The sequence below is a fragment of the Pelophylax lessonae genome, assembly GCF_965119305.1.
Source record: "Pelophylax lessonae genome assembly, chromosome: 1".
NCBI classification, from domain to species: domain Eukaryota; kingdom Metazoa; phylum Chordata; class Amphibia; order Anura; family Ranidae; genus Pelophylax; species Pelophylax lessonae.
Window position 1 is genome coordinate 238,458,977 of NC_138768.1, and position 25,913 is coordinate 238,484,889.

Consider the following 25,913-nt stretch of genomic DNA (forward strand, 5'->3'; position numbering starts at 1 on the left):
GGGAAGATACCCTTGAACCTTCAAAGTTATGGGAAATGCACTTTTCCACTCCTTCCTGTGAAAAATAACTAAATAAATAAAAATCTAAGATTATTGGAATAGTTCCCCTTTCGGGTCTCCTTTGTGCTCATACAAGAAAACAAACTTTTCCTTCACTTTTTCGTAGATGGCTCTAGTCACAGGTTTTCTGCTGGCCAAGATGGCGTCAAGTCAAATCACCCCATTAGTCAGACCTTGCTCTGTAACTTCACCCTTTCAGGAACCAGGCCGAGAGCTTCATAACCTTGCGGTTCAGGTGGTTAACTGGGCCTTGCGACAGGAGGTTCAGCATTCAGCCTCATCTAATGCGTTTTTTTAAGTGACCAAACCATGGTCTCTGAGGCCAATGGAGTGCAAGTAGTATTACTGTAGCCTTTTCGTCCTTGACTTTTTGTACCAAACTTGGTATTAGGGCAGTAGGAGGGAATGCATAGCAGATGGGGAACCCAGCTTTGCCCCCCTAGCTGTCACCAAGCAAAACAACGTATCCATACGCTTTGCCTGTACGAGCCAACCTGCCGCCGTATATAGTAAGCGGTCGGCAAGTGGTTAAACGGCACAGTGCTTTCTAATCTGCCCTTCTAAATGGTAATAAACCTGGCTTATCCTGCCACCACTTCCTGTGTCCACCTCTTGAGCTGACCAAGATAATGATGGCTGCTGAGCCCTGATCACTGTGGTCAGCCTGCGTGCCTCTGTCTGCTGCTATTGTCAAAGGGAGATCTCAGCTCCTCCTGCTGTAGCCCTGAATCAGAGTAGCAAAGCAGCTGGGAATCATGTGACCGGCCTGCAGATAACTGGAAAAAGGCATTTAGAGTCACCCATTTAATCAAACACTTATACAGTGACCTATGGCTAAATAAATGAGGGGCTGCCAGTGAAAGGAATTTTAGCAGACATGGGAGTAAGTCGCACATGTGCAAGTCACAAGCAAGTCTCAAGTCTGAGAGCCGGTTCACATACAGGCGACCCGACTTCCCGGGGCGACCTGTGAAGTCGCGGTGCACAGCTCGCACCGCGACCTCGGAGCGGCATGCACAGACTTCATATCATTGAAGTCAATGCAGGTCGCCCCAAAGTAGTACAGGACCTTTTTTCTAAGTCGGAGCGACTTGTGTCGCTCCTATTAGAATGGGTCCTGTGCTACTCTATGGCAGACGATCCACGGCGTCTTGTCAGGTGACCAGGTCGCCTGACAAGTCGCCCAGTGTGAACGGGGTCTTAACCTTCAAGTCTCAAGCAAGTCCCAAGTTACTGTGGCGAAAAGCAGTCAAGTCGAGTCCCTGCTAGAAGTCAAGCAAGTCAAGTCATTTGTTTTGGTCAAGTCACAAATCTCAAGTCAAAATACTGATCTACCCCAATTTTCACCTTTAAATCAGTTAAAGTCAGTGGGCAGGAAAAGGTTTTGCTTTATTTTCAAAATTAACAAAACTGCTTAGTGCTTTTTTCTCGGCATATTAAAGAAACACTTTGAATGCCCAAACAGCTTAAAATACTTTGTCCGGTCATGTTTCAACACCACGGTCACTAAAAACATGTTAAGTATTTCCATTGTTAAATAGCCAGTGTCCTAAAAATCAGAACACACTGAGGTGTTTTAGGTGACTGTGGTATCAGAAACATAACAGGCACATTAATTTTGCTTTAACACATCTTGAGAAAATGCAAATATTTAATAACAAAAGTAAAGTAATTTTGAGTCATATGTCTCAAGTCAAAGTCTCAAGTCATGAATACCAAGTCAAAGTCAAGTCGAGTCTTTTATTAATTTTAGTCAAGCAAGTCTCAAGTCCTCCACCTATGAATTTTAGGGTTTCAACCACTAAAGTGGATATAAACCCGATTCATGAAATTTGACATGGGCACATATCTGTAAGTTTTACTTATCTCTCTCTCTCCAAATAACCAAGTCCTGTGATTTTCTGCTACACCGTTCTGTTATCAGCATGATCACGTCAGACAATTAACCCACACTGGAGATTAAATCAGCTGAAAATTTGTGTCAGGTGGGTGCTACAGATTAGCAGAGAGCTGGTCTATTCACAGCACAGTTCTGCAAGTATCTTTGTTCTTCTGCCAATTTGGAGGGGGGGTGGGTGCCTTTCCTCCAATCAGCTGTCACACAGTGTATGTCAGGACTCCACTCACAGCTGAAAACAGGAAGAGTGAATTCTAACACAATGTTCACTTTCTAAAGAACATAGCAAGCTGAAGACAGCAGTTATACATGTAAAATGTATGTAGGGAGATTTGTTAATCTCCATCATCTGAGGCTGTTCACTTCACTGGGTATATGGGAGGGCTTACATCCACTTTAATAAGCAGGCAACTCCCCTGAATACAGCACTGGTCACATCCAAGCAGGAGCCTGGAATATATACTGAAAAAATGAGGCTGCCAAAAGTGTCCAAATTGTAAGTCTCAAATCATTACCATTTAAAGTGAAAGCACCAGAGTTTTCTGGTGATGGAGAGGACAGTGGCACTGTAGGAAGGCAAGCAATTTTGCAGGAGTTCTACTATAAAATTATTTTGTCACTATAGCCTAAGGCTTTTCCAATAGGAGCATTAAAAACCAGGAACAAATGCATTTCCATGTACAGTATACTGCCACACCCATTGACCTAAAATAACGTGTATGGGAAGCACATTACTTTCCCACCCAATCGTTATCTGCTCCGACATGTACAGTCGGGAGAGTCCGACTGCATTCAAACACATTTACTAATAATGTGTGCAGTTTTCTTTGTCCCCTGCACAACTTAGAAGTTCAGAGTTCCTGTGTGCATAGATAGTTTAGATATCAGGTAGGAAAAAAAAAAATCACAACCCAATTGACATGCATTATGTAAAACTATTTACCTGCTTCTAGATCATAAATTCAAAGTTTGTACATGTGCTTTAACCTTAAAATTGCACGTATAGCCAAGACTTACGTTTTAGAGTTTTTGTTGTCTCGTGTCTCAATGGCGGGGAGGGCATTTCCTTTCATTTTCAGTCCAAAGGCGCAACAAAAAGTGAAATGAAATTCAGATTGGGCAGGGACAGCCTCTTGTAGAGAATTAGGATTCGGGTCACCAGCTCTAAAAAACGCTATATCAAAAGGGAAGTTGCGCTATGTGAACATAAATTTAGCACAAATGTATATTGTGCAATATATCAAAGGTGGAAGTTGTGCGCCACATACACACACACACACACACACACACACACACACACACACACACACACACACACACGTGCAATTACTTGAAATCAAACTAAAAAAGCATAATAAAGGAATGAACTATATCTTACACCCTATAAAAGTAAATATTGAATTCAGCACTCTAATCTGGAGATTAAATCAGCTGAAAATTTGTGTCAGGTGGGTGCTATAGATTAGCAGAGAGCTGGTCTATTCATAGCACAATTCTGCAAGTATCTGTTCTTCTATCAATGTGGAGGGGGGGTGCCTTTCCTCCAATCCGCTGTCAGTGTATGCCAGGACTCCACTCCCACAGCTGAAAACAGGAAGAATGAATTCTAACACAATGTTCACTTTCTAAAGAACATAGCAAGCTGAAGACAGCAGTTATACATGTATCAAACTGGATGCTCCCTGTGACGATTAACACTTTACACCAGTGCTTCATATAGTTGCACCTACATTTCCACAAATAAATCCGCATGTGTAAAAAGCCAGCCACAACAATCTCGCCCATCCTTCTGGGATCTGTGTAGCGAGGTGACATCAGCACGCCACGTACACGTGTCACGGCATGCTGACGTCGTCGCAACATGCCGACGTCGGCGCGCTAGACGGATCCCGGAAAGATGGGCAAGATGGTTATTGCTGGCCGGCTTTTTACACTTGCGGTTTTACTGAATGATGCCTCCATAGGGCTTCGCAGTGGAACCACCGGCCTGGTTAATGCTGAGGATACCCAATTAGTTCACTCACTCCTCCATTGATAAAGGCTCAGGCTGGGTGTAAGCCAATAGTGCTGCTGACCTGTTGAGATCTAACTCTGTTAAGGAGACACCTTGTCCCGGTGGAGGATTTACATTTGGTGGTGGGACATTTTTACCGTCACAGGGAAGATCAGATTCAAGAAGTGTGTTGGACATTTGATGTATTCACCTTAATTTCAATGAAGCCCTGGTATAAAAAAAAGTTGATCACAGGGAGCATCCAGTTTGATTAGAGTGCAAGCTATATTTAATGTCTTTAGTCTGATATCAAGTAATTGCACATGTCTTGTACTAACTTAATGTCTATTTAGCACAACCTAACCTTTGATATATTGCACAATATACATGTATGCTAAATTTATGTTCACATAGCACAACTTCACTTTGATATAGTGTTTAAATTGTGCCTCTCTCACAATTAAGTTGATGCTTTTGGTTGGGTGTATATAGGACAGTTCTTTCCCACAGATCTAGCTATAAAACGCTGCCTGCACACACAGTATGACTAGCAGCAAATGTATAAATTTGCCGGCAACATGTCACATGTAAACTCTCATCCAAGTGCTTATATGCAAATAGAGCCTCCAACCGACCCTGGATGCAGGCTGGGGTTTATTTACTAAAACTGGAGAGTTCACAATCAGCTTCCAAGTTTTGTTAAAGCCAAAATTGAACAAGCTGAATTTAGAAGCCAATTGGCTACCATGCAGAGCTGCAACAGATTATGCAATCTACAGTTTTAGTAAATCAACCCCAGCGTGTGCAGAATGGGACATACGGAAGAGTATCTGACTGCTTAGCTGTGACAGTTTGTATGCAGCCATAGCTGCGTCCAGAGAGTGTTTAGCCATCCCTAGAAAAAAAAAAAAAAAGAATGCACCGCTACAACTAAACAAAGCATTCTTCCATCTCACAGTGCTGTAAAGCTACTCATCTGTGTTCCAAGGGAAAAAAAAAAATAAATATAAGTGAAACTCCCAGAAACCAGTTTTTGTGGTTATGCAAAAAGTTCAGTGACGCTGCATCTCACCATTATGGTGTGATCACCCACAGGCATGTTTTAATGTGTGAAAGACAGCTCATTATACATCATGCTCCTTTAATTCGTTTGCTGGATTCCCCAGCCCCCTCATCTTCTGTACGCAAGTTCACATGAGACTGACTGTTGCAACTTTGGTGCCCTTGACTGATGCTCTTGTTTGTCTGACTTATCAATTTTGTTTGCCCTTTCCTACCTTCCAGCACCAGTCACATAAAAAGCTAACCCCTTTACAAATAGTCCCTGTCACTCAAAAACCAACTCTTTTTTCTGGTTTTCAAATGTTTGCACTGTTTTACCTCCTATAGTAAGTATTTTGTCTCCGAGGGTATACTGGTTCAAATACAAGTGATAGCAGATGAAGAGTTGAGGTTAAAGAGCGAGGAAAAAGAAAAAAAAAAAAAAAAAAAAAAAACAGTGGAGGAGAGTCAGAACCTCACACGACCCATGTTTGCAGTCTGCTATGCTGTTGTGGAGAGCAAACCTCAATTGCTGCCTTAAAGACCAGTGTCACAAACCCATAACTTTTTTTTATACTGTGTTTTTATACAGTAAACTAGGTACAGTACAACATGTGCATGACATACATATTTTGGTAGAAACATCAAACTCCAATACAGGAAGGAAACAATTGGGCAATACTATTATGATCCCTTGTTCTGGTTAGGAGTCAAAGCTGTATACCTCAAAACAGTGAATATAAACATTGGACAAAAAGAAAAGAAACCAAAAACAGAAAAACTTCTGTACTCAGAGGTCCAAAAGAGAAAGACTTCAGGGTGGGCGATAGGCAGTAGCCTAAAATGGTGCAAAATATTGCCTTTCCAAACAACTAAGTAGCGATCACAACTTTTGGATCAGATAGTAAAACATTCTGGACACTAATGCCTCGTACACACGCATCGATAGTTGGCCGTGAATTTTCGGCCAACGTCCGATTTTCAGCTTTTTAGTATGATGCTTGCAACAACCGACTCCGACTTTTCGGCAGGACAAAATCTGGCGTGCAGGCTATTAAATTGAACGGCCGATTTTCCGTCAGTCAGTACAGATTTTGGCATACAAAAATCTGATGAGCAAGACTGGGCATGCTCAGAGAAGAAAAAACACACGGAAAGTAAACCAGCACATGACATCACTTCTGAAGTTGGTTTATGTTGGCTGAGAAAATTTGTGTGCAGTCTAGAGCACATTTCAACCAACACAACACTGGACAAAAGACGGCCGATCGGTTGGCCGATAATTGTTGCGCGTGTACGAGGCATTAGGCCCCTTTCACACCAACGATCCGATCAGATCCGCCTGTCAGTTTTTTTTAGGCGGACCTGATCGGATCCTCCATGCATCACTATTGGGCAGCGGATGCATCGGTGACATGTCCGGTGGCATATCCGCATCTGATCCGTGAAATCCGGACGGATGGAAACCCTATTTTCCATCCGTCCGGGGGGATCGGATGAGAGCGGACAGGCGGTCCGCTCTCATCAGATTACCCCATATAGATCAGGGGGGCTCCGACACCTTCTCTGCACACAGATTGATCCCCCGCTGAGCAGCACAGAGTGAGCCGAAGGAGGCGGCCCGTGTGAAAGAGCCCTAAATGTTATACAGGCCCCATTACTTTTCATGTGGAGAGACATCAACTTAAGGATCAGGTAGCTCACAGGTGTCAACTAGTTCCACTCAATGGCCCCAGATCTTATCAAAATTAATTGGGGCATCCCCTGGCTTCATAGATCAATTCCCAAAAAGGTAGTACATGGTTAATCAGATTCTTCCACAGCTTAATGAAGACGACCTCCGAGTGAATCCACAGTAATACCATTGTTTTTCTTGCATAGAACATCATAAAACAAATGGTTTCTGATACGAGCCCAAATTCATGTCCTCCAGCACCCCTAGAATACACCACTTGGGATTGAAGATCTTGGGGAGATCAAAAAGGTGTAGCAATAAAGTGGGTAACCTCTGACCAGAAGGGACAAAGGGACAGCTCCATAGCATATGAAGAAAATCTCCTCTAGAACTATGACATTTATGACAGTCAAGATTAGGATCTACTGTTCATCTGAAGGAGCCGGAGTGGTGTATTATAGGTTCTATGAAAGATACGTAGTTGTATTTGTTTATCTCTTGCAGAAATAGTAGTAAAATTATGAAGGATCTCGTCCCAATTATCAGACAGGTCTGGAATATCCATTTGCCATCGGGCTCACAAAATATGTAAACGTGTAGGGTTACTTTGCATTAGGTTACCATAATGTAAAGTAATATGTTTAAAGAGGTCATCGCGCAACAGTTTCTAATATAGTTACTAAAATCGAATACCCAGGTATCTAAAGGATGTAGTTACCTGCAAAGGACAATCTGATGGCAAAATAATTGGGGTATTCAAATCTACAGAAAGTGCACTAGATTTGGATCAATTAACCCTAAATCCAGAAAAAGCTAAAGTCCTGTATAAGCCTCACAGACCTGATCGAATTTTGGGGATCTACTAAAGAACTACCGGGAGAAGACAGTGATTATTGCTAGCGGCTAGAGCCATCTCTAGCAAGAAGCGTAACAGAATCTGACAGTCTGGTTGTACCAAAGTTGAGTGATCTAACAACTTGGTGCATTCAGCATGCCCATTAACGGCTGGTTCCTGCTTAACTGGCAGAGATTTGAACAGTGTATGCCCAGCCAAACAGAGGTGGTCTAAATGGCCTAATGAATCTACTACATGGATAGAGAAGGTCTCATGAGAATGTAATCCTGCTTTTAATGCGTTAAAGCAGTTGATGGGTTGGGGTGAATGGGGTTGAGGGACCCGGCTGGGCACTTGTGCCTGGTCATTAGGTTTGGGTTGTAATACAAGCCACACAGTGGATTTTTTTTATTAAATATAAGGCTACGTTCACATCTTGGCGTTGCTATTACAGGAGTTTTGTAATGGGCGTTTTTTTCCAGGCGTTTTTTTGATTAACTAGAGACCAATGAAAAACGCCTGTAATCTGCCCAAAAAGAAGCTCATGTACTTTGAGCGTTGAGAGTTTTGCTCACGGCGTCAAAATGCTCAGATGTGAACAGGGGCCATTGAAATGAATAGGATTTGTCTTGTTGGGTGTTTTGAGAGCTGATCCTAGAGCAGAAAAACACCTACATGTGAACGTAGCCTAAAGTGTTGTCCTTAGGCTCCAACCTGGTGGTTTGCTTTGGTGCCTGCTCCTGCGTGGGAATTTTTGCTGTATTTTTTAAATAAACAGAATGAAAATAAAGAAAATAAAGTCTAAGAGCCGGTTCACATTAGAGCGATCCGACTTGCCGGGGCGACCTCACAAGTCGCGGTGCGCTGCTCGCACCGCGACCTCGGAGCGGCCGGCACAGACTTCATAACATTGAAGTCAATGCAGGTCGCTCTGGGTGGCCCCAAAGAAGCTCCGGACCCTTTTTCTAAGTCGGAGCGACTTGTGTAGCTCCTATTAGAATGGGTCCACAGCTTCTCTATGGCAAGCGACCTATGGCGACCTGTCAGGTGACCAGGTCACCTGACAGGTCGCCCCAGTGTGAACCGGCTCTTAAGCTTTTAAAGGAGTCAATCTTTTGGGTGTTCATTTTATTAGGCAGAAAAATAATTTTGGCTATTGAAATAATGCTCGAGAGCTAAATGTGCCTCGCGTTTCTACCTGCCTCTGAATACTGCTAAAAGCCTACATGTGCTTGAACAGCGGATAACATGCAGGGTAGTTATGAAGCAGGAAAAAAACTCCAAACACACCAGACAGCCCTAGAAACAGCTGCAAAAACATGAGGCCAAAAGAATTCTGCATCTTTAGGGCAGTTTTTTTTTTCTTTTAAAGCATACCTTTCATTGTAAGTCAGTGGGAACATACATACCCTGGCAGAATTTATGATTTCTTGGCCATTTTTCCGAGAATTTGAATGATAAAACAAACTTTTCACTCATGGTTAATAATTGGCTTCAGCCAAACACTCAACTGGGTTTACCCTTTTTAGAATCATAAGGAAAACAAAACTACCCAAATGACCCTGATCAAAAGTTTACATACCCTGGTGATTTTGGCCTGATAACACGCACATAAGTTGACACAAAGGGGTTTGAATGGCTATTAAAAAAGGTAACCATTCTCATCTGTGATATGTTTGCTTGTAATTAGTGTGTTTGTGTATAAAAGGTCAACGATTTTCTGGACTCCAGACAGACCCTTGCATCTTTCATCCAGTGCTGCACTGATGTTTCTGGATTCTGAGTCACGGGAAAAGCAAAAGAATTGTCAAAGGATCTGCGGGAAAAGGTAGTTGAACTGTATAAAAACAGGAAAGGGATATAAAAAAAAAATCTATCCAAGGAATTGAGAAAGCCAATCAGCAGTGTTCAATCTCTAAATCAAGAAGTGGAAAATGAAGGGTTCTGTTGAAACCAAACCACGGTCAGGTAGACCAAACTAAAATTTCAGCCACAACTGCCAGGATAAATTGTTTGACATGCAAAGAAAAACCCACAAGTTCGTGTGAAATACAGGACTCTCTGAAAACAAGTGGTGTGGCTGTTTCAAGATGCACAATAAGGAGGCACTTCAAGAAAGATGGGCTGCATGGTCGAGTCGCCAGAAGAAAGCCTTTACTACGCAAACACCACAAAGTATCCTGCCTATAATACGCCAAACAGCACAGAGACCAGCCTCAAACCTCTCAAAGTCGTCACTTGGAGTGGTGAGACCAAAATTGAGCTTTTTGGCCACAACCATAAACCCTACATTTGGAGAGGAGTCAACAAGGCCTATGATGAAAAAGGTACACCATTCCTACTGTGAAACACGGAGGTTTATCACTGATGTTTTGGGGGGGGGGGGGGGGGGAGAATGTGTGAGCTACACAAAAAAGGGAACAGGAAAATCCGAATTGATGGCAAGATGAATCCAGTAGGACATCAAAAAAATACTGGAGGAAAATTTGCATTCATGAGCCCCGGAAGCTGCACATGGGACATTCCAACATGACATGACAATAATCCTAAACACAAGGCGACCTGTCATTGGCTACAGCAGAATAAAGTAAAGGTTCTGGAGTTGCCATCTCAGTCTCCTGACCTCAATATCATTGAGCCACTCTGGGGAGATCTCAAAACTTGCAGTTCATGCAAGACAGCCCAAGAATTTACAGGAACTGGAGGAAGAAATCGGCAGCTTTACCATCTAAGATAAGAGCCTCATACACAAATACCACAAAGACTTCAAGTCGTCATTGATTTTAAAGTGGGCAATACACGGTATTAAGAACTGGGGAATGATGTAAACTTTTGATCAGGGTAATTTGGGTAGTTTGTCGTCATTACAATTTAAAAAAAAAAAAAAAAAAAACCGACATTTGGCCCGTGTGTACGGCAGCTGGTCCGGCAGCAGTCGGGGGCATGACCTGAAAAAGGTCTGCCAATTGACACCTAATCAGTGCTTCTAGCTGAAAGCACTGACCGTTAGATTAGAACTGCCATGGGATCTAAACAATTACACATTCAGAGCCGCTTCACACTGGGGCAACTTGTCAGGCGACCTGGTCGTCTGACAAGTCGCCGCGGGTCGCCTGCCATAGATTAGCACAGGACCCGTTCTAATAGGAGCGACACAAGTCGCTCCGACTTAGAAAAAGGGTCCGGAGCTACTTTGGGGCGACCTGCATTGACTTCAATGATATGAAGTCCGTGCATGCCGCTCCGAGGTCGCGGTGCGAGCTGCGCACCGTGATTTCACAGGTCGCCCTGGCAAGTCGGGTCGCGCCTATGTGAACCGGCTCTTATAGTTCTCTAAAATTTGATTGCCCAACTTCAACATACTGGAGAAACAAAACAGAAAGTCTTACATATCCCTTGATCATTCAAAATTGTTTTTGTTTCTAGAATGTTTCAGTGGTTGGTTCACAGCCAACTAAAAAGGTTACAAAACAAGTGCTTGACCATTAGACAGTGTAAGAAGAAAAAAAAAAAAAAAAAAAAAAAAAAAAAAAAAACACGAAAACAATTGATATGGGGCATTTTTAGTGAGGCAAAGAGCAGTGTATAAAGTTTAGCAGCACAAAGCCCAACTTATTTCACAATACTGACTTTGCTAAACAGTGAAATTTGTTCAGATTCAGTCACACCCTACCACAGCCCAATATAGGTTGGCAATTAGAGGCGTCACAAATTAAAGTATAAGTCCAGGTTTCACTTCACTTTAAGGATTGGTTTAGTCCAAGCTGGCCTAAAAACTGACCATTTCCATTACTAAACAATATGGCACTGTGTGCTATAATGGACTGCAGTAGCATTCGCTACAGTCTGTAAGCGGTTATGTGTTCCAGCAGCAGTACGGATGACTTCCTTGTATCAATACAAGGCTTCTTATTGGCTGAGCTGTAGAAGCACGCAGGTTACCTCAGCCAATCCAGAGGAAGCCTTGCATTTAATTTTTATAATTACTTGCAAAATCCATTTCTTGGAGTACATCACAGGACACAAAGCAGGCTATAAAATCATGACTACCTGGGATGTCTGAAAGTAGTGCTCATGGAGGCAAGGAAGACCGCAACCACTGCAAGGCCAAAGAACTACTGTGCAGCCGACTAAACACCCCAGCAGCCTTCACGTTTACAGGGTACAACTTTGTGTAGTGACGACCAGGGTTGCAGACATGCAAACCAAGTCACTGACACCTGATGACAGATAGCCCAGGAAGCTCTCACTTCTGTGAAGAGTGCACCCACACTTGAAAAGCTGGAACTTTACCCCTTCAAGCCATAGGCATGGACAATAACCTGATTAATCCATTGTGAAATGGAAGTCTTAGTAGTCTTACAGCCTTCAGGAAGGACAAAAATACAACTTTCTAAATTTCCGTGAACATTTTCAAGCACATACTTACAGCCTGAACCACATCTAATGTGTGCAGGGCTTTTTCTCTGAGGTGGGGGGGGGGGGGGGCAGAACACACCCAAAAGGGGTGTGACAACGTCCTGATTATGGTAAAAATGCAAAAAAATTTGGTGAGAATGACTCATGGGGGAGGGGGGGGGGGTGCAATACTACCTTGTCATGATGCAGTACAAATAAAAAAAAAAAAAAAAAAAAAAAAAAAGGCTCCTTACAATATAGAGCCACCAATTTTGCCACTTTTTGCCCAAGGACCATCTACTGAAGCATATGATGTCAGCATACCCAAGGACCATACACTGAAGCATACGATGTCAGCATACAAGATTATCCCGGGCCAGGCTGACCAGAATCCCCAGCATTCTTTACTCTTGGATCCTGCAGAAGCAGAAGGGGCTGAACTGGAAGAAATGCATAAGTTAGGGAGAAATGGTCCCACAGGGTTAATAGAGCATCTGTTCTGAACACCTGGAGATCTCCGGTCCTGGAGACAAACCTTTCCACTTTATAAATTCGACACCAGCAGATCCACAACTGCTGTGCCTCCTTGCTGACAAGTCACTCTGAACAACTCAGGAGTGACCATTCCCTCAGAATTAAACCTAGAAAGGCCACTTGCCAAGAGATTAACTCAGACCCGTTTGGGATCCTCGTCCCAACTAGGGATGAGCGAACGGTTCGGGTGGACCATCGGTTCGACCCAAACATTGACTGTTCGAGGTTCGGCCGAATTTAGAACTTTTTGCTGAAAAAAGTTTGGAATTCGGCAACCAGAACCGACCAAAATGCAATGGGCCAGGAAATGGGCTTTAAAAGCCTGTGATTGGACCAGAAACCTAGTAAAAGCCAATTGAGGGGGGTAGGAGAATGCTAGGAATGTGATTGGAGTGACTAGGGGGTCCCTAGGCCAATCATTAGTGAATACGCCCCCCCCAGTATATAAAATAGCCCCCGCCAAATTCCTAGCATTGTAATACAGGGACATGGAAGAGAGTGGAAGCAGTTCTGTTATTTACTTTAAAAGTGTCATTTAGCATTTAGTGTGAGGAAAGGGATATCTAGTGTAGTTAGGGTGCCCTTTTACACTTTAGTTAGATGCAAAAATTTAGTTTCTGTAGGGAAAGTGTTTAGTGCCAGGGTGACCGTAATATAGTGTAGGGTGAACTGACACTGACTGCTATGGCAGGGTGACCAAACCCTTCCATATCAGGGTGACTGCTATAGAGAAAAGATAGTTTCTCTGAAGTCACATTCGGTGCACTAATATGGCTTCTCGCCAGTCAGCTTGCTTTTTGGCTGCAGGCGTTTATAGGGATTTTTGGGGGGACAAGTTTGGAGTCAGGCATGACATCTAAACTTGTGTATTGGGGTATAATTTTTATATTATATATATATATATATATATATATATATATATATATATATATATATATATATATATATATATATATATATATATATATATATATATATATATATATACACACACACACATATATATATATACATATACATACATATACACACACACCTGCACATATAGGTGTGAAAGGAGCAGAAAACACTACTGGCACTAATGAAATAATTAGCGCCAATATAGTTACGCTCCTATCACACATGTGTAAAATACATATACAGGTGTGTGTGTGTAATATATATATCCCTATACAGAAGTTCAGATGTTTTGCCTGCCTCCAAAGAACCCAAAAAAATGCCAAAAAATAAAAAACGCCCAGGTGTGTTGCAGGCATTTTTGGGGGTTTTTGGAGGCAGGCAAAACATCTGAACTTGTGTATAGTGGTATATATACACACATACTTGTATTTTACACACACACACATACATATATATATATATATATATATATATATATATATGTGTTATAGGAGCGGAGCCATATTAGTGTTAATTATTTCATTAGCGCAAGCATATATTTCTGCTACTATCACACCTATATAGGTCTAGGTGTATATATATATATATACATATAAGTATGTGTGTATATATACCCCTATACACAAGTTCAGATGTTTTGCCTGCCTCAAAAGACCCCAAAAAAACGCCTGCTACTAAACCGGCAAGATGTGAAAATAGCGAAGCCATATTCGTGTTCTATAAGTGACATAATACAAGCGATCTTTTTTATGGTTCTGGACATGCTACAGAGCTGAAACTTCACAGGTACACTTTAGACCCCCCCCCCAGATAAAGCCAAAATTTTTTTTTTTTTTTTTTTATAAATTTTTTCAATAATTGGCTCTCTATCAAAAATGACAATTTTTAAGAACTTTTTTTGTGTGATTAATAATCCCTGGGGTATGACCCAGAACCCTAGGCACTTTAGGGCTTCAAAATGGTGTTTGATTACCGAAGTTCAGGTCCCATTGATTTCAATGGGGTTCTGAAATCCAGGCCGAACTTCGGATGTTCTGGCCAAACCGAACTTTTCAAAAGTTCGATCATCCCTAGTCCCAACCCACATGCCTGATCCCGCCAGGAAGCCAACACTGCCCACTGCCAATTACAGGCATTGAGACATTTCCTGGTCTGTGCAGCTGCAGGCTGGGAAAGTTCCAGCCTGCAGCTCCCCAAAGTCCCGAACATACCCAAGCCCATCTCTACCTGCCAACTCCCCACACCTGGAAAAAAGGTACTGCCTACAGGGCCAGAACACGATGCTCTGCCCATGATAGAATGTAAGTCACCTCCATCTGGGCAGCGCAACTCCTGGTGCCTCCTTGATATATGCCACTGTTGGGGGCTTTGTCCAACTGGAAGTCCCTGTAGCTGCCTCATCCAGTAAAGCAGAGCGAGGTAGACTGCTCATATCTACAGAATCTTGATGGTTAAAACCCTTTCCTGAGGAGACCTCATCCACTGAACTGTAGGGGACCCCATCACAGCTTCCCATCCAGCCAAATTGGTATTCATAAGTTACCACCTTCTAGGCAACTGGCAGAAACTGATCTCCTGCCTCAAATTTAGAGGATCCATCCACCAGTTCCACACCTAAAATGTACTGGGACCTAGGGACATTTGCCAATAGCAACTGAACCCTATGTCCCATTTCAACAGATAGTTCTGCAATGGAACAGCTTAACATGTGGCAACCAGCAATCTTATACAAAAAACCTGTGACAACTTAAGTTAGACATCTGATTTCTCAGAGAAAGGTCATTTTCCAGAGGAGAGGATAAAAAAAAAAAAAAAAAAAAAAGAAGGGGCGGTTAAGGCAGTTGCAAACAGCCAGAACACAATCAAAAAGCCAGAGTTCATACATATGTAGAAATATTAACAACCTGAAATTGGTGTGTGAGGATATCCCGAAAGCTTCCAAAGAAAGATCACTCCACCACATACTGTAGCATATCACGAGTGAAACTGAGAAACCAACCATAGCATAATCCAGTTTAAATGTTTTAAGATATAAAATGTTGAACTTGCATAGTAAAACTGCATACAAGCATATACGATGTGGTTAAACAAATCCTCTCGCCAGTACCCAAGTTGGTGGCGGCCGTCCAAGCATGCGTGGCAAGTTCTGCCGTATGCAATTTGTCAAAGGTCATCAGGGGCATTGGACAACGACATCAGCCAGAGTCTACTGCACCTTTCCTACCTGTGCTTCTTTCTTTCTAGAAGACATTTTCTAGGGCATCCCAGCCTAGAAGTGATGTCTGAGACTGGCAAGCTGCTGTAGGTTTTAACAGAAGAGAGCATTTACCGATTTCAAACGCAAGAGTCGCCATTTAATAAAATTTGTTGCTTTTAATTATTACACCATGGGAAATGAGTTCTTAACATATGGATTATGCATGGGGAATGGAGCTTTAAAGCGACCACAACCATGGGAACTGGAGCTTTAAAGCACCACAACCAAAGATTACCCAATACATCTGAGAGACTTGGAACCAGGCTAGGATTGGTGGAACATCGTCCCAAGCATTGCAATCAAAAGGCTTTTTTGATTACCCTTTAAAAAGGGATTGTAAAGTCATGTGGTTTTGTTTTTAAAAAAAAGTTTACTTACCTCCTCTGCGGTTGGTTTTGCACAGAGCAGCCCAGATTCTCCTCTTTTTGAGTCCCTCTTCGCTGTTCTTCGCCCGTCCCTCATGTCAAGTGCCCCCACATCAAGCAGCTTGCTATGGGGCACCCAAGCCAAGCCATTCAGACATGGAGCTGCCATTCGGCCCCACCCCCTCTCCCAATTGGCTTACTGACTGACAGCAGCTGGGGCCAAAGCTGCTGTGTCTCAGCCAATCAAGAGGGAGTCCCAGACGGCTGAGGGACACTGCTGAATAGAGAGGGGGCTCAAGTATTAGGGGGTGCTGGGGAGGCTGCGTCACATAAAAGGCTTTTTATCCTAATGCATTAGGATGAAAAACCTTTTGCCTTTACAACTCCTTTAAAAGAGGTTGTAAACCTCCCCAAAGACCTGCCAGCAGTAAGTCACATGTATTGGGGGGGGGGGGGGCGCTAGCCCCCAGAGCAATTGTAAATATCCCAGCATGTGCAGTGTTTGACTCCTACCACCATTACCACTTCAATGATTTGGGGTGTTCCTTTAATATCTCAAAAGTAAACCTCTGTATTTTGATTGCATTTCAGTTGATCATCCTCTAGTTGTGTTAAATTGGTGGGTGGGGGCATGGGCCACCTCCCTAAAATTTGTTTTTGCAGATTGGGATGTCTGTTGCCTCCAAAAACACACCACACAGATTGCATAGTGTTTGGTGACCCTTACTGCTGCCGAAATGATACTGTATGTACTTGTATTTAATGCTACTATACTCCCATTACAACACACCTTTGTTTTACATTGCATTGTCTTAAAAAGGCTGTTTGATTCTTCTCTCATCTTATTGCAGTGCCCCCATATTATCTCCTAATAGAACAGAGCCTTGGGGGCAAGCTGCACATGCTCAGTTTGGTGTATATTGCTTGAGTTTTTTCCCCTCATGGGAGGGTGCATGTGATCAGCACAGGGCAAATCGTTACTGTCCAGACAGATGGTCAGGGGTCCTGCAGCCTCATAGGACACTTATGGGAGAATGAAAACTCCAAGCGTTAACCACACACTGATAGAAGAAGTCACGAGACATATGCTATATATTGCTGATGAGAAAGAGGTATTTACTAAAATAATTGCATTTACATGTTGTGTACTGTGGGAGACCAGCTATAGTGAATGCAGGGTCCAGGGTTTAGTAACACTTTAACCATTAATTCAAGTTATACCAACCCAACTATATAAAAAAATTGCCACACCAAAAAATTCAGCTTTAAAGTGCATTGAAACCAGGAAATCAAAAAAGAAATCCCTTTTCTTAATACTGACAGATTGAAAGGTAAATGGCAAACTTGACATGCTGCAGAAAAGTGGAATATCCACACTGGCCCACAAATGGGAATCAGAGGAAGGAAATGAGTGAGTTGAAGTAGAGGTCTTCACTCCCTAAATAAAAAGCCACTAAAGAACAGAAGTATTTTTTAAAGCTGCTCTATTGAAGCAGATTTTGCTTTGCTCTTTGTAAGCAATGCATGCAACTCTTATGACAAGTAGTCCAAATTCAGCATACCATGCATGATGCTCATATTTAACAAGGCGTATGTGAGATAATAGACACACATGGGGGGCAGTTTAAAAAAAAAAAAAAAAAGCATGCAGTAGAAGGAATCAGATGAATGTCACTGACTCAACACCCATCAATGGAATTTTGCTTTCTGAGAATTTGACACCTATATTAATGGAAAGCCAACTGATAATTGTAGATTTTCTACGTTAACCCTTTTGGTGCAAGAGAGGTTTCACGGCTTTGTGCACGTGTTAAATAATTTTAAGCCTGATTAAAACTTGCAAACCGTATAGATTTGTTGAGATCATGAAAAATAAAAATGGTGCACCTTGCAATAGGTTTAGATCACAAAATATTTAATAAAACGGTGTACAAAAAAAAAAAAAAAACCCCACACACAAAAGGTAACGTGTAGCGCAAGCAAAGTCTTCATATGTGGGTGGCTATGGCGTGTATTTATGTACATATGTGCGCGTGACGACAATATGCTCCCCCACCACTTTTTGGGGGGTGAGGGAGTTTAAAGTGTTCCTTACCTCTTACAGCCCATAAAGAACCTATACTGTTCTCCCCCCTTCCCACACCCCTGGTCCCCACTGTACTTGCCACAGGCAATGTTATGCTATCAGTGCCCATGGTAGATTTGAAAAGCCCGCTCTTCACCCTCTATGTGCAGAGCTTCCAGAATATAGTGAGGATGAGGAACCACTGCACAGAGAAGAGGGAGAAGTACAGGGACTTCAAATTCTCAGACTGGAATAGCTGGAAAACACTCTACAAAAACCTTTTTTTTTTTCTGCTCCTAGACGCTGAAGCTCAAAAAGCTCTAATAGCCTAAAGTAGTGTGCAGACACCTAGGATACCACTATTTAGTCTCTAGGAGCAAAAAATAAATACAAGAAAAGGAAAAAACCCCTCCACATGGACAGGTCCGTTTCCACGCGATTGCCCCATAGAAGAGTGCGGGACTATGTGTCCACTCTGCACAGTGAGCGGACAGGACCTGTCAATCCACCTGATCAGCAGGGATGGGGCTCAGCAGAATCCAAAAAAAACAGAGGCGCCCATGTGGAGGGGGCCTCACAATTTTGAACTTTGACATGTGCTCATAAAACTATATATAATCAGTAATGGCGAACCTTGGTACCCCAGATGTTTTGGAACTACATTTCCCATGATTCTCAACTACACTGCAGAGTGCATGAGCATCATGGGAAATTTAGTTCCAAAACATCTAGGGGTGCCAAGGTTCGCCATCACTGGAATATATCATCCCAATTATTTATGGTCTCCAGGTGAATTATACCTTTTTTCCCCCCAGGACAAATTGGGCTCATTTATGTGTGAAATGGTAATAGATCCCTCTTTTTGGGTAACAAAGAAAAACTGGCACAACAAAAACAGGATTTTTTTTTTTAGCCATAAAGTTCTCTCTTTAACTTGCCAAAGAAAAAAAACAGTTCTCCTGCTCCTGATGATCACAGCAATACCATCCGTATGTTATTGGCTGTTTGTACCTGTAGTAGGGCCCAGAAACCAAAGTGCACATCTTTTTTTATCCTACCTAAAGCACACTGACCCTGACCTTTGACCCCAGCTAACCATGAGCTAGCCCCCCCCCCCCCCCTCGCACACATACATTGTTTACACTGTCTCTAGCAAGGAGAAAAGGATGCAAGGGCACTGGTCGTTAATAGGAGACCTGGCACTCGGTGAGCTCTGTCTGTGCTAAGAGCATGCTGTACAGCACATCTTAGCAGAAACAGAATGTAGCATATATCGTCAGCCCCAAGGAAGACCACTTCCGGGAGGTGGAATATATGCATATGCTCTTTAGGAAGGGGTTAGGAGATCAGAAATTACAGATTCAAGAGTCCCATCAGTACTATATACTGACCAAAATTGCCAAAACACAGGAAGTATTACCCATACGGAAGCAAACCTTTTAGATCAAAATGTACCATTTTATATGGCAAAGGACATAATCTGGGCTTTGTCAGTAAGGGCTCTTTCACACGGGGCGGACTGTATTTTCCTCCGCTCAGGCACTTTTTTTTTTACACGACACAGATGACTCTGGACTCAGTGTCCGTTCCGTATGTCCGTTTATCATCCTATCTGTTTGCGGATGATAAATGGAGATAATGTAGGTCAATGCGAATGACACCGCTGACATGCGTTTTTGCGTCCGTTACGCTTTTTTTTTTTAAACGGAAGAAAAATAGGGTTCTCTTCCGTTCCAAAAAACGGAACAGATCGGAAAGGACGCAAATCAGATGTCAGCGGATGGGCATCCGCAATCCCATTGACATGCATTATTATGTCCGTTTTTCATCCGCAATCAGATGGGATGAAAAAACGGACATATGGACCGCCCGTGTGAAAGGACCCTTATAGTTAGAAGGGTAACTCCACTATCGTGGGGAGGTTTTCCTCCCTTAACAAAAGTGGAGTTACGCTTTAAGTCTAACAAGGTTACCCCCCCCCCCCCCCCCCAAGGCAATTATTTTGGTAATTTATATCCATTTTTTTTACTTTAATCCAGGATGACCCCATGTGCTGGTCTGTTTTTAAAAGGTTTTTATATTGTTGTTTAAAGAGAAGTTCCACTTAAATGTGTTTTTTTTTTCTCGTTTCTAGCTAATGGTGCATCAATACGCCTCTTAGGCTCCATTCACACCTGAGTATATCGTTTTCAGGCTTTTTTTTTTTGCAGGTGTTTGGCGGCAGGCATTGACAGCCAACATAAATGCTTGTAATCTGCCAAAAAGAAGCTCGTGTACTTTGAGCTTCAGGTGACAAACACTCAGATATGAACAGGGGCCATTCAAATTAATGGGATTTTGCTTGTTGGATGTTTTGAGAGACTTCAGAGATGAGCGTTTTACGAGCTGAAATACGCTCAGGTGTGAACAGGGCATAAGATCCCATAGTGTTTTTTTTTTTTAATCATGCTAGTGGATTCTATGTACATTTGTGTGTGGACTATATTGCTTCTAAACACCCCCCCCCCCCCCATACTGCAACAGAGCCTAGGCTGTTAATGACATTCCCTGTTCTGGAGATCCCTCCCTGGTCACCTTTTCATCTCTTAGGGGGGCGGGGGGAGGGTCGGAGAAATTTGTAAGAAGTGACTTCTGCCAACAGCAACAGCAGCAGACAGAAAAGACCCCTAGTGCCCTCAGTTAAACAGTACACACACTATAGGATATGCTTTGTTAATATTACATGTCTGAGGTTTACAGCCACTTTATTGGAGATTCTACAGAGATTGTAATGAGCCAGCGTTAAAACTATTTGTACCTTGGAAGATATAAAAAAGGCTTAGAAAACATTGGTGCCCTCTACCATCTTACCATTTTATATAATTACATTTAAACTTGCCCTAGGACAGGCCTTGACAAAACCCAGGCACCAGGTGGCAATGGCAACTGGAAATTTGCGTCATGTCGCCTGGGTTTCACCGCATCGGTGGTCGAGATCCTACCATGTGGCCCACCCGTGGGTGCGCAGACTAGAGTTGGGCTGGCTGTTTGAGGCCACTGCTCTGCGGCCTGCTGGAGCGGGATACAAGCTCCTATGTGCAAACCAGCGCCCTCTGTTGGACAGTGCTGTGATGAGTGCAGCTTGCTCTCACTGCCTGCCCACCTTCAACATCTTCCCAGGTTGATAGCTGGGCTTGATCGGTCGCCCTTTCCTTACTGCCGCTGAGTGGATAGGGAATGCCGTCTATCAGTGCCACCATTTTTTTTTTCTTAAATGTTCAGTCTTTTTTCACTTGGCACCAGCTGTGAGCAATTCTTATTGCCTGACATGCAGTTCTGGGCGCTGGGCAGCGGATTTAAAAACGGCTAAATTTTTAGCTGGCTTCTAGATTCTATACAAATTTGTCAAGCCCTGCATTAGGAGGCTTTTTGCTAGAAAGCATATGACTCGGCTCTCCACACAGGATGTGGGACGCAATTAATTTACTACAGATCACATGAAAAAAATGCCTCCTTTCAGAAGTCGCATCTTGCATGCTCACTGTGGCCGAAAGTGTACAGCATTCCCCTGTAATGAGCAGGAGTGCCATCCACCCATGTTTTTACTCCAACTTGTGAAATCAATCCATGTACACAAATTTCCCAGAAATTCACATAAGGCAAACCTTGTACTAGGTGCAGCTTTTGGCTGAAGTAGACATTTGGAATTGGCACTTGTGAGCATTACACTATTTTTTCCCCCATACAAGAGACCAGAACATTTTCTTCTAAAAAAGGATGGCATAAAAAACACACTGCTCAAAAAAATTAAAGGAACACTGAAAAAAAAACACAAGATCTCAATGGGGAAAAAAAGATCATGCTGGATATCTATACATAAATGAACTGGGTAATGTGTTAGGAAGGAAAGGATGCCAAACCGTATGATGGAAATTAAAATCATCAACCTACAACAGGCTGAAAAAAAAAAAAAAAAAAAAAATTCAGCAGGCTAGTCCATTTTGCTAAAATGTCATTGCAGCAACTCAAAAAAATGGTACTCAGTAGTTTGTATGGCCCCCACGTGCTTGTATGCATACCCGACAACGTTGGGGCATGCTTCTGATGGGAAGGATGGTGTCCTGGGCTATTTCCTCCCAGATCTGGACCAGGGCATCACTGAGCACCTTAACAGACTAAGGTGCAACCTGGCAGCGTCGGATGGGCTGAAACAATGCACTAGAGGTGATCTATTGGCGTTAGGTCAGGTGAGCATGGGGGCAATTCAATGGTATCAAATTCCTTCATCCTCCAGGAACTGACTGCATACTCTCACCAAATGGGGCTTGGCATTGTCATGCACCAGGGGGAACCCAGGACCCACTGCACCAGCATAGGGTCTGACAATGGGTCCCAGGATTTCATTCCAATACCCAAGGGCAGTCAGGGTGCCATTCTCTAGCCTGTAGAGGCCTGTGCATCCCTCCATGGATATGCCTCCCCAGACCATCACTGACCCACCAAACCGGTTATGCTCAACGATATTACAGGCAGCATAATGTTCTCCATGGCTTCTCCAGACCCTTTCACATGTGCTCAGGATGAGGAAGAGGCTAAGCCTCGAAACATGCAACTCATTCCAAGCTTTTGAAGACCATACATCTTCCAGTTCTTGATGCAGACAGCAATGTATTATTTTGATATGCATGTACCAAGAACGCGTTTGTAAGTATTTTTATCTTTTTATTCAATAAAACCTTGGCGGAGGATAATGCGCTAGGCCGGTGCGCCCTGGTGTTTTTGTTTTTTGATTACATGTGCTCAGGGAGAACCTGCTCTCATCTGTGAAAAGCACAGGGCGCCAGTGGTGGACCTGCCAAATCTGGTGTTCAATGGCAAATGCCAAACGAGTGCTACAGTGCCAGGCAGTGAGCACAGGGCCCACTAGGAGATGTCAGGACCCCAGGCCACCCTCATGAAGTCGTTTTCTGATTGTTTGATTAGAAACAGTCACACCAGTGGCCTGCTGGAGGTCATTTTGTAGGGCTGTGGCAGTGCTCATTCTGTTCCTCCGTGCACAAAGGAGCAGGTACTGGTCCTGCTGATGGGCTAAGGACCTTCTACGGCTCTGTCCAGCTCTCCTAGAGTAACTGCCTGTCTTCTGGAATCTCCATGCTCTTGGGACTGTGCTGAGTGTCACAGCAAACAGTCTGGAAATAGCACGTGTTGATGTGCCATTCTGGAGGAGTTGGACTGCCTGTGCAAGCTCTATAGGGTCCAGGTATCGCCTCCTGCTACCAGTAGTGACACTGAGCCCAGCCAAATGCAAAACTAGTGAAAAACGGTCAGAAAAGATGAGTAAGGAAAAATAAATAAATAAAGTCAGTGGCTCCACCTGTAAAACCACTCCTGTTTTGGAGATAATGTCATTGTTGCCCATCAAGTGCTCCTGTTCGTTTAATCAATACCAAAGCAGCTGAAACTGATTAACAACCCCCTTTGCTACAACTGACCGACCAGATCAATATCCCAGGAGTTTAATTGACTTGAAGATATACTTGATTAACGGTCTATGCTCTGGATAGATTAAAGAAGGCATGCATTTGAAATCACTCCCTTTTTCCTGTTGCTAACCCCTGCAGATGAGCAGGAAAAAGTCTGGGATCACTGTTCAACAGCTCTGGGGAGACCAGGTCAATTGATACACCCCTATTGTGGATTACATTTACAGAGCATTGATTGTATGGAAGCAGGAATTCAGGAAAACATGCTCTGCCCTAATATACCCAGAGTAGCTCTTGTATCACCCATCTGCAGCCAGACAGCATAGCAGACATTTTCATGCAAAAAAAAAAAAAATCTATTGCCAGTAAAAACCTCCAGTTGCATTATATGGCATTTTCCAGATGGCTACCATTACATAGTAAAGTAACACACACGTTTACCCAGTTAGGTTAACAGGGCCTGCTACAGCTTCAGTGCCATTTACCATGAGAGCTGCCATGCAAGATCTGGGGAGCATTGGGGTCTTGCTCCCCTTGTTCATTTGTTGCATTCATCAACATAGTCTACTTCCCTATCTATATTTTTTATAGAATTATATACAAATCTACTCCTGATGAAGTGGGGATCTGCGTCCACGAAACGAGTTGAGGTCAAGATGTTTAGTACACACCAAACTACTCTATTTGGAATCTGTATTCTATATGGATATTAAACCTGTCTTATACTGTACTACTTTTTGGAACTAGCGTTGTTGTCTATTATGCTTATGAATTTGGAGTTGCCTTACCAGCTTGCTTCATTATGTGTGTATGATACATTTCTTTTTGCTATGCTATATATCGGTTATGTACCAATAAATGCATTTTACTTTCACTGCCAGCCTCCCCATGTCTCTCTTAAAGTCCCAACCCTCTCTCTTTTTTGAATGTTAGGTTATAAGGACCCCCCAGAGCGGCTACATACAGCCCAAGTCCCCGTTCACACCGGTGCGACTTCTCATGTGACTGGATCGATCCAAATGGCATGACAAGTCCCACCTTATTGACAGCAACAGACAGTTCAAATCGGTGTGACCGACTTTGCGCTGTAGCACCAATTTAAAAAAAGGTCCTTCCAATTTTTTGCGATTTCAGGTGCAACTTGCATATACATCTGTGCATGAAGTTGCACTGACATGCAACTTTGAAATTGCGCGATTTCAAGTAAAGTCACAGGATTTCAAAGTCAGATTAGGTGTGACTAAAGGCTGTACAAGTCTAAATGGGAGTATTTCAGGTTCGCATTTTACACAGGATCTTCTGCTAGCTCTGCCAGCAAGCACCTGCATCCCATAAATGCAGAAAATTTGCATATTCCTATTTGAGCAAAGCGACAAGGTTTTTTTTTTTTTTTTTAAGAAAACAAATAGGGTCACCCCCCATAGTACTTTTCCACCACAAGATGTTGGCCAGTATAATTCAATATATTGTGTAATATAGAATAAGGGAAAATAAAAACAGGAACCCTTCATAGATTAGACAACATTGTCTAGTACTACATCCTGTTATAATGCAAGTAAGAAAAAGCACAAAAAAAAAAAAAAAAAAAAGAAACCCTGAAACAGGATTTTCAAAGCACCACAACCCTTTATGAATAAAAAGTATCAATCTTTTAGTGCATTTTTAAAACACCACATATACATCTTGGTCTACTACAGGTACATCCACTGTATATATAGTACAAGCAAAGAAAAAAAGTGTCATCTCCACATTTGAATGTCATACATGTCAAATATGAATTGCTTGCAACTTGCAAAACGCATTTCATGGGACAAAAGACCGCTTCATAAGCATAAAACCAATGAAAATGTAAAATCTGCATAGTAATATTGCTCCATACCTATTGCAGAGGCTAACCATTGGGTTCACATCTGCAATAGTTATGGAATAATATTTTTGCATTAAGAACTATACATCTGTAGACATACTCTTGAACTGGCTATTCTGATACATTTACAATTTACAAATTCCAGAGCAGTTTTCATTTTTCTTCCTGATGAAGCAAGCTTGTGTCGTGTGAAACGCGTTGAAGTTGATATGATATTTAAATGTGGGGATAACATCATTTTATATTCTCTTTGATGATTGTACCATACAGTGAACACACCTGTGTTACACCAAGATGTATATGTGGTATATTAAATATGAAGGTTATGAATATGTACTAATAAAATTCGACTTTTTATTCATACTGGGTTGTGGTACCATGAAAATCCAAATAATTTCTTACGATGTGCTTTTTTTATTAACCACTTTACCACCGCCCACAGTAATATTACTGCGGCAGAGTGGCTCGTTATCGCCTGACGATGTAGTACTACGTCGTCAGACACTCCCCCTTCTGGGCGGCGCTTGCGCGCCGCCGGCGGCTCGCTCCTGCTGTTTTCAGTCA

General features: G+C 42.7%; 1 protein-coding gene across 2 annotated transcripts in view; it reads right to left on the minus strand.

Annotated features, from left to right (window-relative positions):
* Positions 1 to 25,913, minus strand: part of SCARB1 (scavenger receptor class B member 1) — a 216,167-nt gene that overhangs the window by 180,368 nt on the left and 9,886 nt on the right. The window lies entirely within an intron of this gene.